Here is a 27,926-nt window from a genome sequence, read left to right as displayed (position 1 = left end):
AAGAGATGCTGAACTGAAGGAGTCAATTATATATTGTCTCTTTCAATGTGATTTTATTATTTGTCTTGAACTATGTAGCACAATATTACATTCTGAGCATGTACCAATACTTATTAATTTATCTCATTTAGTTTTATACTAAAAATAGAATGGACATTATTTTCATAACAAATGTTCATAAACTCATATGCGTGTTATTTTTATGCATGCCAAATTTAACTGTTTGCATTATCCAGAAAACTATCAGCTTTATGATAACATATTTAATTATATGTCTTATTCGTGGAATGTTCACGAGTTTTGCTAGTTTATATTATTCTACGTAGAAAATCATCTCCTAAACTTCGGGCTACGAATTTTATCTTCAGTGTTTGTTATTTTCACAAGGAGACGTTACATGGTGGATAAAGTTCGAGGTGAATTTCAGTTATAGGTTACATGCTTCTGGACGTTGACATTTCAACCATTAGTAGGAGCGACACTACAATAGCGAATTACTTAGCACTTATAAGCAGTCATGACTGATGAAATAAGAACATACTACCCTCCGTGAATCAAATATAGGGTTCTGTCGGTATTCCGTGCAGATTTCTGAGTTTGATAGAAAGATTCACGAGTTCGACAAAGAGATTTTCGACTTTGACAAGATACTCCTCTATAAGATCTGAAGATATCACTTAAGATGAGAACAGAAATCTGAAGGATACAAATTATATGAATAATCAATCCTCGTCCCAAAAATTCAGAAACATGATTGATGGATTGTTTTTTTTTTTTTTTTTTCTTATTAGTTTGTTTAAGCTGGGGATGGATTATCCAACCAGATGTCAGGCATACATTCGCTATCTCATACATTCCAACAAAGACAGTTAAAGATTCTCGCCGTCGCTTTGAGTGGCATTGTTTGAATCACTCTTGCACGGTTGTCGTCGGGTATATTTGCCAAGTAGTTTTTCAAATTCTTTTTCATGAGTCTCGTTGCTCATATAAATTCTGGGATGATGGAAATCTTCCTAGAATTCCAGTTTCTTTTCATGTCGTACATACGACATTGGTATTTTCTACATATTTCCCCCTCATCTCTGTTTAAATCAGCATTATTAGGAACAGTAACATCTACTAAGGTTGTCCCCTTTCTCCATGCCCCTATCACAATCTCAGGTTTAATAGCTCTGTTCGCAAGGTACATAGCTGTAGAAATTGCATAGTCATTGTAGAAAGTTTGTGATTTATTTTCAACTGTTCTTTCAGAGTGTGCTACTGTATTCGATATTCAATTTTTTGCAGTTCGTCAAGTGGAGATATTTACATATCCCATTGTGTCGGATTGTATCGCCCCCCACCCCCGTAGAACCTTACAGTTGGATGTCAGGTGACTTACAATCTCTACTTCTGTGTGGCAGAACCAGCAGTCTCTATAAATTGCTTAGAACCCATTTTTTATGATCATCAATATTTGATCTTGGGCAACCATTATAATCATCTCCTGGCCACAGTGGAACGATCCTCTCGTTGCCCACCAAAGGAAGCCTATTAGATACGATCTCAAATAGTAACCCCTTACGTCAAGTAGAAATACGCCATGTTTGGGGCGAAAAGGATATAAAGCAGTAACGTCGAAAAGAATATTGTGGGCATTTACTTCTTTTTCTCTGTAAGAAAATGTGACACAAGGTCGGAATAGTGGGAAAAGTGAATCCATCACCCCTATTGTAAGGCCGCTCTGGTAATTCAAACATTGTCTCTGCGTCTGGTAGGGGTGCTCAGGCAGTAAGTACTCCCCCTCCCTAAAAAAAAACGGTAAATAGCTTACTGGAAATGTGGACCTCCTAGGACTACACACGTCGAAGTCGTAACCCCAGTCAACAGAAAACAAGTTATTTCGGAGCCTGAGTAAAAGAAGAATACGTAAATGCCCGGTAAATAAGCAAATTACATTATTGATTATTTTTTAATGAGTATAGAGAAAGAAAATGTATAAACAAATAAAGGGTGGGCATATGAATCAATTTGAAATGATAAACACGTAAGTACAAGAGTTGTAAGAGAACGATTAACACGTGACTGATACGAGAGAAAAATAAGGGAGTGCCGGCGATAATTCTTTGTTCTTTTGTTTATATTTGGTGCTATGGAAAATTGACACGTGTTTGCCCTTGCTCTCATTGTATTTCGGAAATGACTGTGAAGAAGGAAACGATAAAAAATAAACAGCACGGCAGAGAAAAGAGTGACAAATGAAATTTCTATGTATTCGTTTTAAAATGTAATTTAATTAGTTCTTGCTTTTTTTAATAAGCAACGCCAGTTTTGAATTGTAAGATATTTCAATGATCAGTTCACTTAAAATTTTTACTTGAAAAATTTATCAGTTTATAATCTCTATTTCTACTATTATATAAAAGTCACTTTGTGTGTGTGTGTTCCTTATAGGTTCCGAAACGACTGAGCCTATTTTTTTTAAATCTCACACAAGGCTAGTTTATATGTCTGACCGTGTTCTTAGATAAGCTCTGTACATAAATTAATCCGATAAGTATCGAATCTCGAAAATATCCGATCTTTAAATAGCTTTTCTCTCCTATAGATTAAAAATGAATAAATTTTAAAAGGAATATTTTACGTTACACCGACCAAGGTCCGCTAATAAAATCTTAGCAAATCATTTATTCTTAAAAAAAAGGTTTATTATAATCAGGAGATATAGCTTAGTGGAAGAGCATTTGGTTATCAGTGGGAAAATTAGTCTACGTAATATATAATAATCAATAGAGTGTTGATTCTATAAAAATCCATATGCAGTCTGCATAAATTAAAATATCATGCTGAAGCGTATCATATGACCGAGCAACACCTAGATACCAATTAATTAGGGATAATTTTGTTTGTTTTATATCATCTTGCGGATGTCCATTTCATGTGTTTGCTGTGTAAAAATATAGCCGATACGTAGAGCACTGGAATACCATTCCAAATATGATGAATTATTCCTGTCAATAACAAGGCTTTAATGCAATTAGGTAATGCTAAAGTATGGTTAACAATATTAACCAGTAGGTGACAACAACACATTCTTTTCATTGTTTTGACCACTGAGTATAGATCCGTTAATATCTTATATGTTTTTATATAGACTTATGTGGTTCTTGGTTGATTGACAGTGTCTTACTGTGTTGGATATATACTTGGGTCAAAAGAATGAAAAAAACATATTCTGGTGTCACTGCCCTATTAATCAGTAACAGTTAACCGAAGTATTAATATTATTTTTAAACAAGAGGATCATTTGTTTCTATGTTAAATTTTGTACCCAAATAGTTGGTAAGAGACAATTTCTATTCAACTCATAGTTGATGACTAACAGGCATCAGCATTTAATGCCAGTGTTGATCGAGGTTCAGTGGGAGCATGCTACCCAAAGGGTTAACATCAATATATCTAATTATACCAGATTAGAGAAGTTTAGTATCGTAACTATTACAATGCCGTTGCGGATGCTGTTGGTGTAAAGTGAATCGCACCTCGACATAAAAACCTAAGTGGCCGAATATAATAGGGGGCGACTCAAAGGTTTTTTTTTTTTTTTTACATGGTGGTCATCACATATCAATGCCCGGAGGCAACTCGAGGATAAGGGTTATTGCGTGTACAGTAATCAATGAGATGGTATCGTAGTAATCGTTTATATTGAAGATTTGATAAAAAGGGGGCGGTTTATCAGGAATTTGTTTATGTTGGACTTGAAGACATCCAAGTTGGAGTAAGGTGGGAAACAGGCAGACGGAAGAGAGTTCCACGGGCGTGCACTTCTAAGAAAGAAGCTGTGTTCATGTAATCTACGTTTTGATTTAGACACAGATAAAGAGTGGGGAAAATTATTGTAAAGTGGTTTCAGCTAGACGGGTGTTTATCGTGAAAGATTGGCGAGAGGGGACCAGAGATTGGAGCTCAACATTAGCCGCTCCACTGATGTGTAAGAGAGGACGTCAGTTACGATTACTCCACTCGCCCTTGATCCTCCTCTTATAACGCAGCGTGTTTATCAAAGGAGTACCAAATACCATTTTTAATTCCTTGGTATAATTCTAACCAAAATTGAATTCCACTCTTCAGCTTGTTATCGAACCAGGTACCAAAACGCCACTCACACTTTACGGAGTAAACCGGCTTCCTCCGAAGGAAGAAGTTTCATGAGAGTATGAACTATAGAAGTGGCCCACACTCGCATGTATACCACTGTCAGGAGAGATGACACCATTAGGTTTTTGCCGCTTTTGCGCGAAAGTGTGACCGTCCTTGAACCCTTGGAGGGGCATTGGCCATCTCTAACTTTTGTAGATGTTTTTGTAGCAAGGAGTTCTTTTTACAGAGTAAGGGTTCTGGGCCCACGCCCAACCTTCCCAGAAGGTACATACAGCGCCTAGCTTTCCCCAATGGTCACCCATCTGTTACTGGCCAGGCTCAACGTTGCTTAACTTCGGTGATCTGGCGATAACCGGTGTGTCAACGTGATTGTGCCGTACAACTGCCTCCTACATACAGCGCCTGGTATTTCCAAATGGTCACTACTCTGGTACTTAATAGGCTCAACCTTGCCTAACTTAAAAAAGAATCTAACAAGAACCGGTGTGCCAACGTCGTTATACCGTATTTCTTGTGTAAAATCCGCATAATCTCACGAATACCAGGATGGTCTTATTCCTCGTTTATGAATGCTATTCATTAATCTGCATAATTGTAGGTTTTACCCTCGCCACCAGAGAAAGCAATATATATATATATATATATATATATATATATATATATATATATATATATATATATATGTGTGTGTGTGTGTGTGTGTGTGTGCGCGCGTGTGTGTGTATATATATATATGTGTGTATATATACACACATATATATATATGTATGTGTGTGTGTGTAAATATATATATATAGAGATATTTATATGTACATATATCTATGTACGTAATATATATATATAATATTATATATCTATATGTACGTATATATATATATGTATATATACGTGTGTGTGTGTGCATATATATATAATGTTAAACTGAATTTTTAAAAAATCTTAATGCTACAATATTTTAAGTTATAAATTATTATATATATATGTATGATTAAATACAATATTTTAAGTTATAAATTACTTTATAAATAATATTTTTTACTAGAATATTTCGTCTTTTTCTCATCCATTTTTTACAAATAGTCCTTTTATTTTTCTAAACTTTACCTTAATCATTTTACTTTTTATGCTTGCATGTTTCTATGTGATATATATATATATATATATATATTAATTTTATTTATACAAACATTAATGGCTACATATGTGCATACATGTTTCTGTAATCACCCACGTTGGGGGATTACGTCCTCAGGCCAAGAATTACCTTCAAAAGTGCACTTTTGAAGGTAATTCTTGGCCTGAGGACGTAATCCCCCATTCGAGGTATTTCGGACGATATCAAAACATCGTTAAACTCACTACTCGTTCAAGCAGCCGCCAATAGCGTAATGGTTAGAAGCCTTGACTGCCGTATAAACGGTCGGGTTTCAATCCTGGCTTGAGGTAGTTGCCTGTCTAGCCGCACTGATGAGCTGTGAAACAGCGAAACAGTACTGTATGTGGATGACTATATATATATATATATATATATATATATATATATATATGAATAAAGCATTAATTTATATATAGGGAAATAGGGGTCGATATTTTGGTTTCGAATCTAGCTGATGGCACTTAAGTTATATACATAGACACAAATATATATATATTTATATATATATATAGTTTTGATCTCACTACCATATATTAGGTTCAATATAATAATCGATAGAAAATTTTCTCTATAATAATGATAACTACGAACTCTGCATGAATTAAAATATCATATGTAAGCATATCTTAAGACCAGACAACACTGGCCGACCTGCTAGTTTGTTTATTAACCGTTTACGAGCATACAATCAATAACGAATCAGATTGAGCAAGACTTGAACTCGATTCGCCGATTTTATAGTTATATAATTGAAATGTCATCTTACGATTAGCAGTATTACGCATGTTAACTTGGAAAATTGTAATGTTTTCAATGTATTCACTTTGATTTTTTTTTCAACTGTGTTCCTATTCAAAAATCGATGATAAATCGAAGCACCACACGAATTCTCTTGTTGAACAAACACTAAATTTCTAGAGAACACGTTTTCATGGGCCGCTTTATTTTTTTATTTTATTTCATATTTTTATTTATATGTTGGAAAAGAGGTTTTATTATGTTCTTTATTCTCATTAAAAAAAAAAAATCGTTCCCGTCTTTGTTCCTTTCTTGTGGAATTGTCAAATCAAGCAGTTAAAGAATTCACCCATCAGCCAATAATCCAACCGAATGCGTTTTCGTTTAAATAACATTTTTAATGCCTCTTTTTTCTAATAGCAAGCTATTTAGACGAATACTTGTGCCTCGATTTGCATTGGCTACCATTGTTCATTCAACCGTAGAATTTTTATTTTACTTCGCTTCTCTCATCACCTATAATGTCAATTCCCTCTATTCTCACCCCGATCTATCCAAGTCCTCAGAGTAGAAACGTGCTCGTCTCTCGGTGATACCAGCCCGAACACGAATATGCGATACTCTTCACTGATTCTATTACCATTTTGCGTTGAACATGTCTCCTTTGATCATTGTCAAGAACACGAGAATCGAATAAGGGCAATGAAGTGGCCATTTTCTTTTTTTTTTTCTTTTTTTTGCAGGAAAAAAAGCTTAGGATGGCGAAGACGTATAGAGTCACGTGACAGAAGCAATTCTTGGCGTCTTGGCTCTTCTTTCCTGTAGCAGTAATATTAAAAGAAATTGAAACCTACGGTGAAAATAAAAGTGATCCTGGCAAAAATCAAATAACAATGAAAAATCGCAATAATCAAATAATATAAAGAAATAAATGCTGAAAAGAAAGAAAGAAAAAATAAAGCAAATCCATCAGAATATATTGTTAGGTCGAAGTTTGAATGGAAGGCAAAAAGTATTGGAGGTTTTTATTTCGCTATAATATGCAATAATGAAAAATATAATCGAAAGCTATTTTTTAATTCTTGCAGATAAAAAATATGCTTTTAAGCCAATCCAAAGTAAAAATCAATAAAATCTTAAAGCAATGCACAGGGTGTCTCAAAAATGGACTCGCACTTCAACTGTTATCAACGTGGTCTAGAACAGCAGTTTGAAATAAAACTTATGAATTCTCGTCTAACAAACTCGAAAATATTGGTAGAAATGCTTCTACTGATGCAAAAAAAAGTTACATATAAACTGATAATTTTTTTTAGATAAAACTCTAAATGAAATTCTTGCTAAAAATGTTCAAAAAAGATCCTGCCTCGTGTAGATGAGATAAATTATTTCAATTAGATGATTTTTATTTTTTCAATTAAATTTCTATCCCTCTCCCCCTCTCTCTCTCTGTCTTTCTCTGTCTCTCTCTCTCTCTGTCTCTCTGTTTCTGTCTGCCTGTCCGCCTCTGTCTCGCTCTCACTCTCTCTCTCTCTCTCTCTCTCTCCCTCTCTCTCTATATATATATATATATATATATATATATATATATAGTAAGTTATAAAATATATATGGCGATTAAGCTTAATCGCCATATATATTTTATAACTTACTAACTAGCTCTACCTACGTATTGAGCACTTTTGAAGTAAATACTTAAAGTTTACCCATAAATTTTATGTGAGTAAATTAAGTAGTTATATATATATATATACGTGTATATATATATATATATATATATATATATATATATATATATATCAATATATGTATGCCTTAGCATATAAACAAACTAACGGGGTTATATAATTTATTTGTCCAGCTTTCTTATATATAATTATAGAGTCGTGATTTCAAAAGTATAAAAAGTATTTGTGTGCTATCAGCTAGAATCGAAACCAAACGCAAGACTGCAGCTTTTAAAGCTGGTGACGTTTCTACTATATCAACGTGACACGCATATGAACTGAGTAAAAACAAACTAAGATGACTGTACAAAATGTTTAACGATTCTTTTCAATTTTGACCCATTATAGAGTCCTTAAAACCATTTTAACCGGATAGCGACCCACGAAAGAACGGCCCATAAAAATATAATACTCTGAGGCTCTAGCACCGCTCTTCGACTTTTAGTTTCGGGGGATATAGTTTGAATATATGGAGACAAATATACACACACGAAGACATAGTGAGCTTTATAAATAAGACCAGCGGGCGTAAAATACGCTTAAATATGATATTTTATTTGTCTAGATTTCGTATATATTATTATAGAGTCGTGATTTTAAAAATAAAAAAATGTATGTGGGTGCCATCAGCTTGAATTGAAATGAAAGCATTCAAAGCTCGTGACGTTACCACCGTACCAACGTGACATGTGTTTAAAATTAAAAGTAAACCAAGATAAGTGTACGACGTGTATACAGTTTTTTTTTGTCGATTTTGACCTATTTTTGACCCCTTAAAAATATTTTAACCTGCCTAAGACCCATTAAATAACGGGCCATAAAACTCTAATCATTTGAGTCCCCCAGCGCCGCCGTGCGACGTTATGTTCCGGGGAGATAGAATTTGAAAATGTGGAGATACACAAACAGACATATAAACATTTATATCCTAGATTATGCGAGATTCTAAAAGCATAGATCTTACAAATAATTTTTACAAAAGCAAAACTTCAGCCAATTAAGAGATGTGTTTCTTTCACAGAGGAACAAGCAATTCTGAATACTTCCTCGCTGGGATCCTCATAAAAGATAGAACTTTCTGCCCCCCACCAATTTACATAGCAATATAACAGAAAAAATTTAAATCTTCACGGAATAACAAATTGATATATAATAATGTTAAATAAGATTTTGTTTTTAATAAATATCATCGGTAGTTCCTTCATGGACACGACAGATTTGTAAATGTGCCGATTTTTTGTTTTTTGATAATTTCTTAGCTGAATGAAATTTTAGACTTTGAAATCTAGCAAAATAAGGACATTTTAAAGAGAACTGTTTACTTAATAAATGGGGATGGCATGCTCCCGTTCCTTCAGCAATAATTGTGTTGAAGTCTTAAGTAGTTCACAATTGTATTCTTAGTATCTCATGCACTGAAGAGTTAAATTTCAGGAATGTTTATTTAGAACTGACTTTTTAATTATTACTATTAGGTTGGTGCAAAAATAATGTCGATTTTATCACATATCACACACACATATATTTATATATATAAAATACACATTTATATATATATAAATTTATATATATATATAATACAGATTTTTATATATATATATATATATATATATACAATTTTTAGTCATTCAATGACTTTAAAAATTCATGACGTGAAATGTTTGAGTTTCAAATCAAAAGATTTTTATTATTCTATGTAAGACACAGAATACATTAGAAATATTTTAACTCCTTATCCTATGAGATTTCGATGTCTACCATCTCTTCAGAGGAGAAAATGTTAGCAAATAGTTATAATGGTTTACACCTTATTCGCTAGAGTCAGTGAGAAATGGAAAATCACAATTAAAAATTGATTGAGTAATTAAAAGTCATAGAGTAAGGGAAGTTAAAGAAAAGGATATAAAAGTTAACATCCAAATTGCTTGGTTAAATCTGAAATGAACGTCATATTCTGAAGTATATATATATATATATATATATATATATATATATATATATATATGTGTGTGTGTGTGTGTGTGTGTGTGTGTGTGTGTAAAAGCGACATTATTTTTGCACCAACTTATTATGTGTGACACCGCTTTTATCTTTTCCCACTCGTGACTCGTAATATGTGATTATGTAAACACCGTTGATTAAATAAAGGGTCCGTCAAATTTCCTTCCTGAGTCCGACAAAAAATTCTCAAGTTTGATAAGTGCACCTCAAGAAACTCGGAGATAACTTCAGATGAGACATTGTCAGCATAAAGTTAAATATGAGTGGATTTAGAATTATCCATATAATCCAAATTATCAATCATCGTCTTTAAAAAAAATCAGAAATACACCATTATTTATTGTTTATTTATTTTTTACCAGCAATTAATAAAACCGAACACTAAGGCGCATTGTGATTTCCTATAAAGTTGAAAGACGTCGAAAAGTACGTGCACTTGTTGGACGTCAGCACTTAAAAAAAAAAACATGTTCATCCAAAACAATGCACATTGCCTCTTTGATGTAAGGAGCTACTATCATAATCTACAGGGGTACTATGTGGGGAGTTGGGCAGCAAGATGTCGGTTCGCGTTACACTTGAACTTCTGCATGTCAGCACAGTTAGGGAAGCAGGAACCCGGAAGAAAATTCTAGTAGTTATGGAGAAGACACTACTGGAGTAGAAGGCTCTCGTACATCTAGGATTTCTACTGTGAAGGGGTGGGATTTAGCTGCTTGTCGGGTTTGTCGGCGGTATTTACGTCGAGGGGGTACGAGTGCTGGCAGTTCTTCGGAGTATTCACTGTTAAAGTACTTGTAGAACAGGCAGATGGATGCTACATTTCGTCGATAGGACAGAGGCTGAAGCTTAGATGACGGTTCAGGACCTATCAGGTTGGCAACTTTCTTTTGAACATTATCTAGGAGCGAGAGACTAGTAGCAGATGCACCATCCCCAATATGATAACAATACTCCATACATGGGCGAATGGTGGCCTTATAGAGGTACAGGATACTTTCGGGTGGTAGTAGCTTTCTAGCACGGTAGAGAGAACTTACCTTCTTCGCAGCGGTCCTGGCAATGCTCTCAATGTAATTGTTTCAACCTATGTTTCCTGTGAACGTTAGGCCGAGGTGTTTAAAAGATGTACTTTCAGATAAAGAATCTTTGGCTATTGCTATCGGTGGTAGAGAGGTTTTCTCATAATTACTGAAGGAAACAAGTTTAGTCTTGGCAGCATTGAATGTGACAATCCATTTTTGTCCCCATTCCACTACGGATTGGAGGTCATCCTCTAGTGTTTCTGCCAGTTCTTTAGATATTTGTTCATTTGTCGTCCTATATGTTATAGTCATCATATGTTGGCGTCATCAGCATATATACCCATCTCACAAACAATTTTGTCAGGGAGGTCATTTATGAATACTAGGAATAAACCGTTAAAAGATTATTATTAAACCACCTTCTCTGCTATGTAGTTACAGTCATGACATAATATCCTATGGCGTATCTATTACTCAGGCTTGTAAACTTTTAATAGAATTTTCCCTTTAATCTGTCATTATTCTTATGTGAAACTACTTGGTTCAACATTATTGTTACATATCTGTCTCTAGATTTGCTACATTATTGACCCGTCATTGGATGGGCATTTCAGGTACTATACATCTTCGTTTTTATTACCATATGTTTAGAGCCATGCACATGCGTAGTTCTGAAGTAGCAATTTTCAACAGGATCACTCATGCTTGAAGTGTTGATCTCGTTTCTGGTTAAAGGCTAGGGGGTAACAGTAAAGTATTGGGGATCCTTGGGCTTTCAAATTGGCCCTTATCCTTTCGTCATGCATATGCAGGCACACGGTCGGCTGTTGCAAGTAAAAAAAACAAAAACTTTTCTTCAAAAACCATTTTCGTCTTTTGATTTTCTTCTCGTTTACTCATTTTTCTTCGTTTAAAAGAGTTTTGCTATTCAGCCATTTTATATCGATTTTTTTGCTTTCTGATTTTGTGTTTCCTTTACACAAATGAGGTATTTTTTGTGTTTTCCTTTACACAAATGAAGTATTTTTTGTGTTTTTCTTTACACAAATGAGGGTTTTTTTTTTAGCATATTTCATCTTTTTAATATGATTTCTTTAGATTTCTTTTCTTATTTTTCTCTTTTTTTCTTTGTTTTCGTCATCCATCTCCTTAACAAGCTATCTACCTATCTATGTATCTCTCTCCACACACCCACACACACATACACACACGCATATATATATATATTTATATATTTATATATGTGTATATAAAACATTGGATTTTACTTGTGCAAATGTAAATTCAATTAACTTTCTTCAGGTTATATTTTTGGATTTTACCGTCATTGGATTATTTATCTTTCACCAGACTATCCATTTACATGTAATCACCTTTTTCTTCACCATATCCCCTCTGCTTCACTTTTTTGTTATCAAGTAAGATCTTTGACTTACTTGTTGTTTCATCAAATACTTTTGTATGCAAAATCCGATCTCGCATTTTGCTAATTCCTACCCTCTGATGAGAAGGAAAGTATTTCTCCGAAACTCCGCGGATTAAGGACTATCCACTCATCAAGTGTTTCCTTTTCAGATTAAATATGTTTTAACTCATTTCAAAGTGTTTTCAACATGTTTTATTAACTGTTTGCTCGTGTATATATATATATATATATATATATATATATATATATATATATATATATATATATATATATATAAATATATATACACCGTACTTTAGGGGATTGCGCCAAATCCGGCCGTAATAGCGCCAACTAAAAAAAAGTGCTCTTTATATGTGTGGTTGGCAAAGGAGCACTTCTAGCAAGTGGGCGTAATTATCCCGGATTTGGTGCAATTACCCCAAAGTAATATATATATATATATATATATATATATATATATATATATATATATATATATATATATACAGTGATGATCATATATATTGGCACGGTAAAATAAATGTTAAATTTTGTCTAATAAATTCTAAAAAAGGGATTAAATTAAAGAAAATAACAAAGTATATTATGTATTTTTAACTGGCCTTTCCGATGCAGCAATCGGATTTTAGAAAAAATAAATAACAAAGGAACAACAAACATAATTGCAAAAAACCCTTGTTCCAAATTATTGGCACGATTTATTTAATAATCAATTGTATAGCCTTTGGCCTTGATTACCTTCCCCAGTCGCTTTTCATAGTTTACAACCAAGTTGTTGCACTCTTCAGTAGTAATTTTAGCCCACTCTTCCTGACAATAATCCTCCAATTGAATAAGATTCTTAGGCTTCCTTTGCATTACCCTCAATTTTAATGTTCTCCATAAATTTTCAATTGGATTAAGGTCTGGGCTTTGTGATGGCCACTCCAAAACATTAATATTATTGTCCTCAAGCCATTTCTTAGTCAGTTTAGCCGAATGCTTTGGGTCATTATCTTGCAGGAACCACCAACGACGACCAAGTGAGAGCTCTTTAGCAGAGTCTTTCAGGTTTTCATCCAATATTTTAACATAATCTTCCTTTTTTATGCTACCTGTGACCTTAACAAGTCGCCCTGGTCCAGAGGCAGCAAAGGATCCCCAAAACATCAAACTGCCTCCACCGTGCTTCACTGTGGGTATGGTGTTCTTAGGCAGGAAAGCTTCGCCAGATTTTCTGTAAATATAAGACACTTTATTATGGCCAAATAACTCTATTTTCGTTTCGTCAGTCCATAGAACACGTTTCCAGAATGCAACATCTCTATCAATATGACGTTTTGCAAAGGCTAGCCTTGCTTTCAGGTGCATAGGCTTCAATAAGGGAGTCTTTCTCGGACGACATGCTTTTAAACCAGCTCTCTTCAAAACTCTACCAACTGTATGTCGAGATACATTCACTCCAGAGGTGCTCTGTTCATCAACAATCTCCCCAACAGAGATCCTTAGGTTTTGTTTTACTTGTCGAACAATTTTCCGTTCATCTCTTGGGGAAAGAATCCTTTTTCTCCCTCTAGCCTCTAAACTCATAACGTGGCCTTGCGATTTGAACTTGTTTATTATGGCTCTAACAGTGGATTTGGGAAGGTTTAGCTTCTTTGAAATCTTATCATAGCCCTCCCCATTGGTATGGCATGCTACAACAAGCTTCCTGACGTCTTCGCTGTGTTCCTTAGTTTTAACCATGGCGATTGAAAATTATAATTTAGTCACTTATAATAGTTTAAATAAATCGCTATCTAAAAATTATCTGAAAAAAATTATTCACTGAATTAGCGTTAAACAAGCATAATATGGCTATAAAAAAGTTCAGAAAGCACGTACACCGGAAATTGATTGATATTATACTGATACTAAAAGAAAAACAAAGCCGTGCCAATAATTTTGAACAAGGGTTTTTTGCAATTATGTTTGTTGTTCCTTTGTTATTTATTTTTTCTAAAATCCGATTGCTGCATCGGAAAGGCCAGTTAAAAATACATAATATACTTTGTTATTTTCTTTAATTTAATCCCTTTTTTAGAATTTATTAGACAAAATTTAACTTCTATTTTACCGTGCCAATAAATATGATCATCACTGTATATATATATATATATATATATATATATATATATATATATATATATATATATATATATATATATTACTTTAGGGTGTGAGTAATATATATATATATATATATATATATATATATATATATATATATTACTTTGGGGTATATATAAAACTTTCCACAGTAAAATTCTTAAGAAAAGTAGATATAGAAATATGACAATAGATTACATAGAACATCAATTCCTTAGTAATACATGAATAAAAGAAAGATTAACTGGTTTACCCCACTTTTAATTTTAAGTTTAAAACCAATCTTGATAAAAAAATGTAAGTCTTAATAAACTACATTTCCCGTTCAATAACACCTTACATAAAATACATAATAAAAATACCATTAAATTAAACTATTGTGGTAGGTAAAAACCATGGAAAAATAATTTAAAAAAAAACGATAAGAACATTTTGAATTATAGTAATGAATCAATCCTAAATGGATCCAATACACTAAATAATGTATTTGTATTAATAACTCTGAATGTTTCTTAAAAGTTAATTTCTTCGTAACTTTCCTTGTGTATAAGGCCAGGATATATACTAAAAAACGAATATTAATAAATACTATATTGGCGTAGGTGGTTCAATCTTCACAGAAAGTTTTCATCGGTAACAAATGTTCTTTTATTAATTCTAACAAGACAAAATAAACTTCACTTTGTATATAGTATAGAAAAGCAACTAATTTTAAAATAAGACATTTTAAAGTAAGCAAGCATATGTTTATCTTTAAATTCACAATGCTCTGTGTGACTTAATGAAAAGTATATGTATATTTCGAGATTTTAGGATTGAAATACATTATAAAATAAAGACTCACGAATCCTATATAAAATTAGGTATTATAAACCACATCATATTTCTAATTTAAATACTCTCGTATAGATGCAATATTAACTTGAATACGTAGTCTGTACAAGTCTATTCTTTTTATACTTAATAAAGTTATTAAAAAACTAATAATTGTATAAAATTTCAATCATCACAATTTCTATTATATTTTCTTTTAAATTTTCTACTTTCTTAAGAAGAGCTACATAATAATCTTTATCTGTCTAGTATATATATATATATATATATATATATATATATATATATATATATATATATATATATATATATTATATGACTTGGTGTTGTCACCTGTTGCTTTAATTTTCTTTTACATTATTGTCTTATTTATACTTTTTACCACCTGTTTATTATTTCTAGCCTTATTGTCAATATATTATGTTATTTCATAATATCTGTTTACTTATATATATATATATATATATATATATATATATATATATATATATATATATATATATATATATATATATATATATATATATATATATAACCCAGCACCCATCTATAAATAGCATTAATTTTGAAAGTAGCAATAATGTGCTGAAATGTTTAGCATAACCAGTATACGACTGGTTTTACTAACATTGCCTTTTATCATCCTAATTTTTAATCGAGTTTTTTATGACTCGTAAATGTGTATTTTAATCGACTTTTCATTGACTCTTTTTATCATTCGAAACTATATATTTCACTTCTATTTTTAATATTTTATCTCCACCTGATGATGATTCAAGAAAGAATCAAAAGCGCCCGTGTGAACCATGGAGCATTTGTAAATACCTTCCGTCTTACGAAAGATCGAAAAAATGAAAAAAAAAGAATCATTAAGCAATGTATCTCTGCTGTTTTTAATACTGTTTAATAATGTTTGCCCGAATGAATATATATATATATATATATATATATATATATATATATATACTCCCTCTTTACATCTTATAATTAAAGTTCTGTGTTTTAAGTTTTTTAACTTTTAAATAGTTCCTACCTAAAATAAAAATCCATTATTCATTGAACTTTTGAATAGTCAATTCGCTGCCTGATGATATCTGTTGTTTGATTGAAACGAGTGGCTATTTGTAGCAGCAGGATGTAACCATGTTTATATAACAATAAACAAGTATATATATATATATATATATATATAAGTAAACACTATCATTACCACAAGTCTTTTCTGGAAAAGACATTATTTTTTTTTTTCACACAGTGATCACCGCTTATCAAGGCCCGGAAGCCACTCAAGGATAAGGGTTATTACAAGTACATTACGATAGTGTGGAGATTTGATGAAGTGTTTAATTAAGGGGGAGGTTCATTAGGAATTTGTTAACATTGGACTTGAAGACATCCAAGTTGTAGTCCGGTGGGAAGCAGGCAGACGGAACAGAGTTCCACAGGCGTGCAGTTCTAAGAAATTTTTAATCATTTCTATCTTTAATTTTTAATCATTTCTATCTTTATCCTGGTATTATCTGAAGTTTTGTTCATTATGATATAGTCTCTACTTCTTCTTTCCTATAACTTTTCCTGTCATTAAAATTTAAGCTTGCAACTTAAATATCTGCAACTTTATAATAATTGTATATTTTCCAAATGCAGTTGTCTTTGTAACTCTATAAGAATACACTACTAAATACATTTAGTACATTTTTTTATAAATATATATGATAATACAGGTTAAATCCTATTTTTCATAATTAATCTTACGCTAAATCGCTGCAGTCCAGCCAATCATTATTCATTTTAGCGTTATATTCTAAAATACTATATTCTATATTTTCAAACTATCTTAAATTAACTTTAGTAATATATCCATACCCTAATGTAAAGCTCTTAGTGTTTTCATATCTATTCTAATAAAAAGAATTAAAGCTTTTAAGTTTTAATGATTTAATCTTTAATTAATTCATCCATGTATTTTTATTTTAATTTAACGCTTTAATTTTTAATTAATAACTTTTTCATTCTTATTCGGTTTAATGCATAAAATAAAAATAAGTATTTAGAATTACAATAATATTTTTGTTTTACTGATTTCTTCAGTGTCTCTCACTACCAGGATTATTCTTTTAGTGTTTTGCATTATGTATTTTTCAATTTCGTTTTAGGCGTCATTCACACTGTCTTCTATCTAAACCAGTCCATCCCGCCGTCTTTCCTTTTCACGTAGAGTCGGTCAACATCGTCCTTCGGGTGTAGTGCGTTGTGCATGGTCATGATTTTCCTGGTCTTATGATCAATCTGTCTCAGTTCTTCTTTACTTCACCCTATGAACGGTCCAGAGTATTTTACTTATGATACTGCCCACGTATTTATGCCTTTTATTAGGTTTCCGCTATATATTTTGATTTTTTAATATTAAATTCGTTTACGTTTTACCCTCAAAATATTTTCTAGATTTTTCCTTTATAAGGTTTTAGGCGTGATAGCAGAAATTTTGTTCACGATTTCTTCTTTAGTATTCACTATATAGTATGCTTCAAGTAAAAACAGGTTACATCTTTTTGATTTGTTTGGTTTATAGTTTCTCTCCTTATTTACTTTTGATCATTCTAATTAAAACTCTTTTCATTTTTACATAGTTTCCTAATCCAATCACTTAATGCAGTTGTCTTCTTTTTATATTTCTAATAATTAGTTTTTATTCTATCCTCATTTCTGTCATTACCCATATCCCTATTTAATTATTTTTCTGGTCCAAAGTAAGTACTAATGCAACGTGGTTTCTGAATCTGTCCTTCAAAAATATCCTGCCCACCTAATTATACCTTTTCACTATTATCTACCTTAACTTTACTTTTGTATACAATTTCAGAAATTTAGCAGTTGCCTTCTAGTGAACATTCGATAGGTATTCTGCAGTTACATTTTCTCCCAAAATTTATTTTTCCAGATTCACTACTATTGTTATCACTATTTCGTTTATCTTACTATTATTGGAGCCTATTATGGTGTCAGCTGGATTGGAAGCGGTTGAGACTGAAATCACACTGTGCCCTTATAAATTATTTTACTAAATCTATTCTCTTGGGGGAAGTTTTTATCATTTTGTTTTAATTATTTAGGGATATTTCTTAATATGTTCACTAAATGGTAGATTAAACCACACTTGTTTTTTTCTATTTCTCTTATTCCTAACATTATTGTAACCAAAATATGCTTCCTCAGTAGTTGTAATTTACTTGTTTTTATTCTTCTTATTATTTTCATAACCTTGTCTATTATTTTTACTAATATTGCCTAAGTCTTAAACACGGTGCAATTCATCTAATACTAGGTTTATTGTTGAAGTCAGGTTTGTGATCTTTCAGCAAAAACCAAGGCTTTAGTGGGGTATATACTTCTATTTAATCCTTAATATTCATTATCTCGCATATTGTTAGTGCTAACAAGTTTACCTTATATAAATTTGGATATATTAAAGTTTTTGGTTAGAAAATATTAATAAAGCACACACACATAAACACACACGTATATATATACATATATATATATATATATATATATATATATATATATATATATATATGTATATATACATACAAGTTAAAATGATGTTTCTGACTCCTAATGATTTCGGCGATCGTTTTTATAACCACAAGTTATAATAAGCAACCAATCAGAAGCTTCCAAAGTTACTATAAAAATTGTCGAATTTTGGATTCAATCAGTTCGCCGTCGTCTCCGTCACGAACCTGCATTTGGTTCTTTGCCGCCATCTTTGCTACTAGGAATCACTTAACACTCAGGATCGGAAGTGCAATGATTCTTCACCGCCATCTTTGTTCAACATAATGTCTCAACACTACGTATACATACATATAAAGTGCCATTTTGGATGCGGCGAACTTTAAACCAAAATAAATCAGATACAATATTTTCTTTGATAAATATCTGGTTTAAACCAAGGAGTATTCTTTCTACTTATAATTTAAATACAACTTCGGATATATAGATCCTGCGTCGCGCGTATCTAGAGGTTCAATGTTTACGGTTCTATGCATTAAATTTGGCTATAATGTATTTGTAACGTCGAATGTTTACTTCTAAGGTACTTATTGTGTCTTTTTTATCAGCAAAGACATGGGATTTTACATATCAGCAAAGAAGATAATCAAATGATGTTAAATAGTACGAAAAAAGTGGCCAGTGTTCGGGCGTATATTTTGTGAAATTATTGGTTCATCAAATGTTTGGCTCAGTAAATAGCTCTGCCCTATTAAAACGACACGATTCAAGCTAAACTTAAAATAACCGATAATTGCCAAGTCTGTAATTTAAGAGAATAAAATTGTCAATTTAAAGTTAGCTACCCCTAAAAATGCGTCCTATTTGTGTAAAAGTTTATGCAGCTTTTAAAAACTCTTAGAAATATCCTAAAGATTTCTCGAATAAGCGCCTCGCAATCAAGGCAAATGTTCTGGTAAGTGAAATCACCAACAGACACTAGTTTATAATGCATTGCCCTTAGCGTAAACGAGTGTGGCTCTCAGTCAATTGGCAAAGTTTTCAATAATATATTGCTTAATTTCAACAGATTCCAAATCATACGGTGGCAAAATGTTGTCCGGATGATTAGGGTTAGATCCTGAGTCAAGGCACTTTCCAAAGAGCTGTGATACATAAAAACTGTATGCCTATCTATTTTTTACTAAAATATGCTTGTTATGAAAATATTCTTTTGCTACAAATGTCCCCAAGGCCTTAACATATTTAATTATAGTTAAGCACCATGCAAAATTACTAAATAGACATACGCAGAAAATTTTGGACAAATATGGTAAAATAGTCCCACAAATGGAGTGTTTTTATTAGATCTAAAAAGCTCCTGAGGCACACCCAAAAGCTATCGCGAAATATATACAAACAAAATCATATAGAAATCAGTCAGTTACAACTTTTCAGAAAGTTTTATAACAATCCAAGACATCATTTTTTATTTTAATAAACACAAAAATGTAAATTTTAGTCATTTTAACCCGAAGAGCATCCCCAAGGGGGGAGACCGGAGTTTTCCCATAAAATTCGTTCTGTTACTTTTTTTACTCATACCATGTTTAATGTTTGTGCAAAATTTCAAAATATTCCAAGGCGTAAGTATTTAGAAATGTGGGGACAGACGAACGGACGAACAGACGAACGGACAAGGGTTAATTTACAGGTCCATCCTCCTTTTTTCGTGGATCTAATAAATAAATATTTACTTTTGCAGTTTATGTAACTATTTCAAAATATTTAATACCATATTTTCCCCTCCAAAATCGTCAAATCAAGATTATATACATATATAATATTCTTAAAATAAACATTAATAATATTTATCCATACAGATATTAGAGTTTTATGCTAGTGCTATCATCGGTGTATGAAGTGGTAAGTACTGATGGTCGGGGGATTCGTAACTAGTCAGCAAAGGTAACCTTGGATTTGCAAGCGAGTGCGCTTCCTTCAGACTATCGGCAATTAACATTCAACTGAAAGGAAATTATATACTTATGAAGCCATGTCGGCGACCTGATCTAACCAGCACACATTCGAGTATTCAAAGGCACGCTAATTGATAGTCTTCTTTTTCCAATTCACTAAAGCGGGTTCTACTTATATTATTTAACGGAGCTGTACAACTATATATACACGGAGAAAAATCCGTTTCTCTAATTACAAACTGGTTAATCTGGAATAGTGATCTCTTTTTAGTTAGTGGAATAATTAAACAGATTTTGGGAAATTGCGGACCACTTATCATCAGCATTATATATATATATATATATATGTGTGTGTGTGTGTGTGTGTGTGTGTGTGAGTGTGTGTGTGTTTATTGGAAAAATATGCAATTATAGTCTACTCTTTATGCCAATCCATTTATTTGTGAAGCTCGATGTATGTTTAATACAACTACAGAGCATATACAAATCAATGACAAACGTCTATATGCCAAATTGCAAGATGTTGTTAATCTTACCGCTTATTTCTTTCATCATGTTGAACACATTTAATTCTTGACGGCATCTGTTTCGTAGCGCTGAAACAATTATAAGTATTACGTCTATTTTCGAATATTTTCTGCTCTGACTCATCAGAAGAATAAGAACTCATTAAGTTTAAAAAGAAAAAGAAATAGGACATGATAATATATATTCGAAATATATATGTGTATATATATATATATATGTATATCTATATAATTACTTAATTTACTCACATAAAATTAATATACGAAAGTATAGATTTATGCGTAAACTTTAAGTGTTTACTTCAAAAGTTCTCAATACGTACGTAGTCTAGTTAGTAAGTTAAAAATGTATATGGCGATTAAGCTACACTGAATATTCCGCGTTTCATCCACTCTTGGACTCTTCGGCCTTATGCGCGAATTCTGTGGTTGTTTGTCGTTTTTATATGCGCATCTTCTATTGAGATTTTAGTTAGCAAATCAGCTTTCTAGTATCCACCGCGCCCTTCCTATCAGCCAGAAGCATGCACTTATCGAACAAAGGCCTATTTGAGCTCTGGTTTACCTGTTTCCTTGCGTGTGCTCTATTTTGCCTCTTGTTTCTTGATCTGTTTTAAATCTAGGTTAGTGTTTTTTATGTTAGTTTATATATAAATATATATATATGTGTACATGCATATATGTACATATATATACATATGTATATACATACATATATGTGTGTGATTGTTTGTGTATATTCATGTTTATTTAATTAATTAATTAATTTAGTTTCTATTGTTTTTTTTTTGTTAGTTTTAAAACTATTTTGTATTGCTATCCTAGAGCAAATTTTATCTTTTGAACACAGTTGTTTGCTATTTCTCTTCTACAGTTTAATAGATATTGGGGTTCTTTAAAGTACAGGATAGCAAATTTTTCATGAAGGCATAATCTACATTGGTCGTCTAGGTCCCTACACGTGGTAGCTTGTCTTGTGATTTTCCATTCGACTACCGGCGAATGTCCGCTTTCCTTGAGTTCCCAGTATTTATTCGCTAGTGTTGTTTTTATATAGTCTTTTTTATTGCTGAATGTACATTTGTGGTCATAATGCCGAGTTTTGAAATATAAGGAAGTTATACCTACGTAATATTTCTTGTTATTCGGGTTTTCCTTTGCAAATATTGTGGCCAGGTAAACTACACTTTTAGTTAGACATGTATTTTAGAGTGGGCAAAGTGTACGGTGTCTACAGTTGCATTTATCTTGTTCGTTATTAGTATTTTTATTTATAGTATGGTTGTTCTTGTCCGGGGTTTGTTTATTATTATTATTATTATTATTATTATTATTATTATTATTATTATTATTATTTCTGCTAGTGTTAGTTTTATTTTTGTCAAGTAGGCTTTTGTTCGATAAGTGCATGCTCATTGGCTGATAGGAAGGGCGCGGTGGATACTAGAAAGCTGATTGGCTAATTAAATCTCAATAGAAGATGCGCATATAAAAACGACAAACAACCGAAGAATTCGCGCATAAGCCTGAAGAGTCCTAGAGTGGATGAAACGCGGAATATTCAGTGTAGCTTAATCGCCATATACATTTTTAACTTACTATATATATATATTTAGTAATGTGATTGATAATTTAAAAATCAAATTAGAATTAAATTAAAAACCCGTTTCATAAGAAGGAACAACGACAAAATCAATAATTTGTACGATCGTTTCGGAAAACAATGTTTATTGAATTACAAATTATTGATTTTGTTGTTGTTCCTTCTTATGAAACGGATTTTTAATTTAATTCTAATTTGATTTTAAAATCATCAATCACATTACTAAATATTAAATTAGCTCTAGGATATTTACCTATCGAGCTTATTATTTATCTAAATTACAACGAGCACTTTTTCTTTCCCTGTATTTTAATTAAACTAGTAATTTTACTATTACATTAAAATACACTCTGCTCTTTAGACTATTGTTCTAATCTCCTTTAATGAAAATTGTTCCAGATAATGCAAGAAGTAACTTGATGTAATAGGCTAAAACAATGCTACTTCAATACTTGCTAATGATAAATGTTCGATGGAATATATTCTGACTTAGAAAGCGGCAATTATTCCTTCTTTGTAAAAAAAATCGCTCATGGAATATGAGGACTAAAGTACAAAATAAAGAAGCAGGAATTGCTGGACTGTTTTTCCTTATCCTGGTTTTTAATTCTTATATTATATGAGGGGAGTTCCAAGAGTAATGCCTCCTATTTTATATTTCGCCCGGATGAATCGAATATGATTATAAATTGCATTGTTATGATAACTGATCGTATGCATTCATGACCTAATAGTTTCATCTCGCTGTTGCAGTTATTGACGGTGTGAGATTTAAACAAAGCAAACCCTGTCAAGGGCATGGGTCAGAAGCAAAGATGCGTCACTGAATTCCTGAAAAAGTTGCATTGAGGATGGTGGTAACTATGAAGAAAAATGAAGTTTGGAGCATGATATTGTCGCTCATTTTGATTGTACCAATCCCGTCTTGTGGCTCTTAAACTCTTTTAAAAATATCGGAGGTTTTAAATTGGGACAAGTCTCGGCGTTGTTACAAGACCATTATTCCATAGTATCACAAACCTCGGGCGGTTGGAGCAAAGCATGACGTTGTTTTCCTTCGATATACATATATCTTACCTTCATCACGCTCGATTAGAAGGTAAGAGAGATGCTTATTGCGTTTTGAATTTGTTTGCATCACTGACTTCGTGGGAGCACAATTCTTTTTACGAAGAGTAATGCGAAGCGCTAAGTGGTAGTAGTTATTGGCCTTACATAAATATATACTTGCTCGCATCTCGTGACTTGAACTCTAGCTATGGTATAGCTGGAAATGTCTTCTCAATTATTAAATCATTTCTTTCTGATAGATTCATAAGAGTAGTAGTTGAGGGGCAAAAATCAGAAGCTCACAGTATTAATGCCGGTGTCCCTCAGGGGTCCATCCTGGATCCAACTCTTTTCCTGATCTACATTAATGATCTTCCAGATCACATCCTTACATCATTTGTAGACATTTATGCTGACGACACTACCATTTATGGTAGCACATCTAAGACAGTAAACGACCAAGTTCTCTCCAATTCTCTCTCCTCTGATCTTGAGCACGTAGTACAATGGGGAAAGGAGTGGCTGGTTACTTTTAATGCATCTAAAACCAAGCTTCTCTCTTTACATCATCAAAATTCTGATCCACATCTGGCATCAATTGAAATGAATGGCCCTCGTCTTCAGGAGGCCTTAAGTTTTGACAAGCTTCTGGGCTTGACCTATACTCCTGATCTTAAATGGAACACGTACATCAAATCTGTTGCCAAGGCCGCTGGAAAAATGGTGGGATCTTTCTATCGATCCGGTAGATATCTCACTGCTGATGCTATTCTCTATCTATATAAGAGCCAGGTACGTCCAAGGATGGAATATTGTTGCCACACCTGGGCAGGAGCTGCTAGAAAGGACTTGCCCTGCCTTGATAGAGTTCAAAATAGACTTCGTAGCCTCGTAGGAGATGTCCTTTTCTCTTCCTTGCAACCTCTATCTCACAGAAGAGATGTTGCGAGTTTGTCTCTGATGTATCGTTATTTTCATGGAAGGTGTTCAACTGAGCTTCAATTTATGGTCCCCCCTTGCCAAACTTTCACAAGAAACACTCGTCTAGCTGTACACACTATCAATAATTCCCCCACTCTTTATCTGTGCCTAAACCTAAACATAGATTCCATGAACAAGGCTTCCGTCTTAGAACTGCACGCCTGTGGAATTGTCTTCCGTTTTCCTGCTTTCCGGCTGACTACAATATGGTTGTGTTCAAGTCTAACGTAAATAAGTTCTTGATGAGCCGTTCTATGTAAGTTATCAAATTTACCAAATTTTCATTACTAATGATTACTATATTGTCCAATGTCTACTGTACACTATTTAACCCTTATCCTTGAGTGGCCTCTTGACCTTGATAAGTGGTGATGCCTATGTAAAAAACCCTCTTTAATAAGGAAATAACGGTTTCTAGTAATGGCAAAACTTTACGTAACAGCCAGCGCTAAAATCTCTCTAATTGTCATGTAAAGGGTAAAAGTGCAGAGAAAATGTCCAACCGTTGATTGCAGTTTTCAGTGACGTGAGGATCGGTTCAAAATCTCAGTGGCTGCGTGTAGCTCTAGTGAAGACAGCTATTTTGGATAACTATGTTCAGGATAGAGAATGTTCGAGATAAAAAAGATTCAGAGAACGACATGAGGCAAATATCAGTACTTAACGAAGTTAATGAAGTGATTTAGAAATAAGGGAGAAATATTTCAAACGGGGGAAACAATCAGGAAAATGGGACGGCAATGACATAGACGGATTAACAGTTGTAATACATAGGATTATAGGCATTCCACTCAGAAATACGCAATTCTGTGAAAGAAGCAACACAAATAAACGCGGAATGTAGGAGGGTGAAACACAATCCCACAGAAACACTTCATAAATCTAAACATCGATGAATGTGAAAATATACGGTAATTTCTGATAAAGAAGTTTCTTTCTATTTCTACGGCATAATCAGATTTATCTTTCTATAATCTCACCCACTCTCTCTATCTCTGTGGTATTCTCTCTTTCTCGTTCCCTCCTCCTCCTCTTCTCTTTTATTTTATTCTCACAGTCTCTCGCTCTGTTGTTGTTTTATTCTCTGACTTGTTTGTCCTCTTTTACTGTATTCATATTTACGCATATATATATATATATATATATATATATATATATATATATATATATATACTAGAATATCAGGGAACCTTTTCGGTCAATATATGTTATAACTAGCTATGGAAAGTGAGTATTCACAATTAACGTATAAAAGTGCAAGTGAGTATACAGAAAAATGTAAAAACGCGCAAAAACAAACATTGCGACTAGTGAAAAATATACACAATTTCGCGCGCGCAAAACTTGAACGAACGCCAGCACGAAAACAAACATGGTGACCAGCGAAAACAATACGGAATACATTGCATAATAAAGAGAGTGTGCATTGTACAGGTACACCCTAGTGTGTCTGTGTGTGTGTGTTTACAGTCTTAAAAAAAATAAGACGTTTTCCAAGCAAATAAAAAATTAAAAGTTCCACTCCATCCCCACATGTTTTGAAGTGTTTTTACGTACCTTTAAAATATTTGGAACTTATGATTCTACCCACACTCCATTTCCCCTTTCTTCCCTCATCCTCGACACGAAACTTGAAAAAATACTTACAATCACATGTCTCGCTGCGTTGCCTAGAATTAGGGTCTCATTTTGCGTTAAATTTATATATGAAAATGATCCACCACACTAAAATATCAACTTTTAATTATGTAAAAACAAAAATTCCTTCTTTATATTATCTTTAAAGGCCGTTGAAACGTATTAGCTAAAAAAAATTAGACCTGACTCCCGTTAGCCGAGATGACGACAACGACGATGACGATAGCTACTTGGCACTTTGTCCGCACACTCATCGTTAAGCGTAATAGCGATTTAACAGCTATAGGAATATATGTATGAGGGGAAGATGTACGTCGATTACGACAAGTAGCTATGATTTTTATCAACAATCATAAAAATTGCTATTTCATACAGAAAACTCTATCATCTGAATCTAAGGCAAAAAGAAAATCATGTAATACATTCTCAACACATTTGTATGAATCATCGTCATTACACACAGATACAACTGAAGGTTTGACGATGACTGGAGCTTCTAATAACATTATGTTCTTATCAAATACAACGAGCAACAGTGATCCTGCTCTTTGCGACTGGCAACAGTTGACATCCTGCTCAAGTTATCGTCAACATCTATTAGATGTTCGTACCACCTACAACTAGCAGCAGATTCTTATATTGCACTTTAATCAGTATTAACATTGTCAGCAGCAGAAGCAGCTGTAGGTCTTCCCTAGTAAGATATATACTGTTGATGAAATGAAAACATTAGTGTATTACATCTATTTATTGTTGTTCTCACCTTCCTCATCAATATTTTTGTTAGCAGATGTTTTGGTACATTTGGGAATCGGTCACTGTATATTTCCATTCGTATCATTGTTCTCGTTACAAGTTAGTTTAACTTGTGTATATATATATATATATATATATATATATATATATATATATATTGTTACGCACTTTCTACCTGGCGTTATTGCATTTAGATCTATTTTCTGTTGTTCTCGTTACAATTTAGTTAGAGGACATTCATAGAATACAAGGAACATAGAAACATTGCTTAAATGGATGCTGAACATAATATTTCATCAATTAAATGCCACTAGATGAAAGTTTAACTTGTGTATATATATATATATATATATATATATATATATATATATATATATATATTGTTACGCACTTTCTACCTGGCATTATTGCATTTAGATCTATTTTCTGTTGAAGGAGAATGACGAGTCACTGAATAATTTAATATCTGCATTAATCATGGACTAGCTACCCGCGCAGAGTTGACCGATCATACAACACGGTTAAACATGGCAATTTTATTTATGCAGATTCCGTATGTGTTATTGTAAGATCAATCCTCTATCGAATATTATATGTTCAATTTGCAAAAAAACTTAAATAATAATGATAATGTCGTTCATCCAATTCCGTCTGTGTTTATTTACAATATCACGCCAGCTGATATTTGGGTTTGACGATGGATACCCTGAAAAAGAC

Source organism: Euprymna scolopes, chromosome 9, assembly GCF_053919585.1.
Source record: "Euprymna scolopes isolate OS-2025 chromosome 9, ASM5391958v1, whole genome shotgun sequence".
NCBI classification, from domain to species: Eukaryota; Metazoa; Mollusca; class Cephalopoda; order Sepiida; family Sepiolidae; genus Euprymna; species Euprymna scolopes.
This window is presented reverse-complemented; position numbering follows the sequence as displayed.